Genomic DNA, 1,730 nt, shown 5'->3' with positions numbered 1-1,730 from the left:
ATTATTTGTATTTTTCCCCGGCGGAAAATTCGTCATTCTCCCACCGCTCGCTGGGTTTCCTGAAGCTGGCAGCGTTCAGGCAATACTTTACATTCACGTTAGTGAAAAAATCGACGCCCTCAACTCCTTGAGCGGCGCTAACGCCACCCTCTTTTTCCCAAGCCCTAAAAACCAGTTTCAAAACCTTTTGACAGAAGCTTTCTTCATTTTTTAAAGCAATTCTCACAGACTTGCTCCCCATGTCATCTTTTTGGTTTCTGAAGATGAACATTTTCCCACTATGATTTCATAAGCAGCCTTCTAAAGTTTTTTATTATTATTATTTCTTTTTTTTTTTTTTTTTTTTTTTTTTAACGGTGTACAGTTCCGTTGTGAAAACTTTATCAACAGACCTCCAATTACACAGAGTTCTTGCTCTGGGAATTCCACGTTTATAAATGTGCCCCTTCAAAACAAGCCATTTTAAGGTTGATTTCTTACGAAGTTATTAAACTGACAGCACAGCATTTAAAAAAAAAAATCTATCTCCTAATCATGAAGATATTTCTCTTGAAATTACTCATGAAAAGAATAGTTCTAATATATGACTTCACATCTAACCTATAGCTATGTATCATTAAAGATTGCATTAAGGAGAAAACGATCAGCAGGCTAACTCAACCATGGTCACAATAGCAGCTTTCTCAAGGCTGGAATTGTCATTGAAATCCATTTTTTATCTTTACTAATTCATAGGAGGACTAAGAGTGAAACAAATGCCGTCTCTAGCATTGGTACAGCATACAGCATTTAGTGCCTTTTAAGAAAGTAAAAAGAAACAAGAATGTATGGTACATCAGCAGATAGCACAGTAAACATGCTTTATCATTTCAAAGAAGAATGCCATATTGCAAGCATGCTTGCTATTTATTCAGTTTGTGGGTTTGGTTTCAATAGTACCAGTTGTTAAGACAAACGAAGCAATATAAGAAGAATCTTATCAGGTCTTGGTAATTCTTTATTATGTGGTTGCACTTGACACTCAAATTAGCGAAACAAAGGGCCAACTTGATGAATCATTGAAAGGGAATTATCTGTGGCTCTCCAAGGCTTCCTGCAAGAGACTACAAAAGGCATCTCATGCATTTTACAGTGCTGTTTCTCAACTATCAGCAAGCAGGTTGCTGGTGACTGACCTTTCTAAGCCTTTCTAATATATTTTGCCATGCCAAACTGAAGCATCATTTTTATGATTTAGGCTCACGGCTGTATGTTAGACATCTGTTACATAGTTCGTCTGACCAAATTCATTAAACTTATGGGTTTTGGTAGAATAGACTGATTTAAAAATCTACTGATAAAGGAGACAAACTAAATTTTCTAATTTAATGCTGAGCTTGACTTGAATAATGTCCAGTTTTCTGCTCGTCAAATATTTAATTAGATTGCCATGATGGTCATAGACAGTATTCTTGGCAGTCAAATGCTCACAGAAACAAATACAGTAGTGTAATGTAAATCCTACGGGGGTTTTTATGTGTAAGCATGGGAACTTCAGAAATCATCTGGAAAACAGCCCAGCTATTTAATTTAATTTTAAATTCCTATGAATTAATAGTTCTAGCTATCTGGAGGTTTGGTTTTAAACACTATTGGAATCTACATATTTGTAGATATGCATCTGTATACTCAATAGTTAGACTTGCAAAGAGGATAGGCTGAACTCATAAGCATTTAAGCAACTTGGAAAC

The sequence above is a fragment of the Charadrius vociferus genome, unplaced genomic scaffold, assembly GCF_000708025.1.
Source record: "Charadrius vociferus isolate BGI_N301 unplaced genomic scaffold, ASM70802v2 scaffold163, whole genome shotgun sequence".
NCBI classification, from domain to species: Eukaryota; Metazoa; Chordata; class Aves; order Charadriiformes; family Charadriidae; genus Charadrius; species Charadrius vociferus.
Note: the sequence above shows the minus strand (reverse complement) of the source record.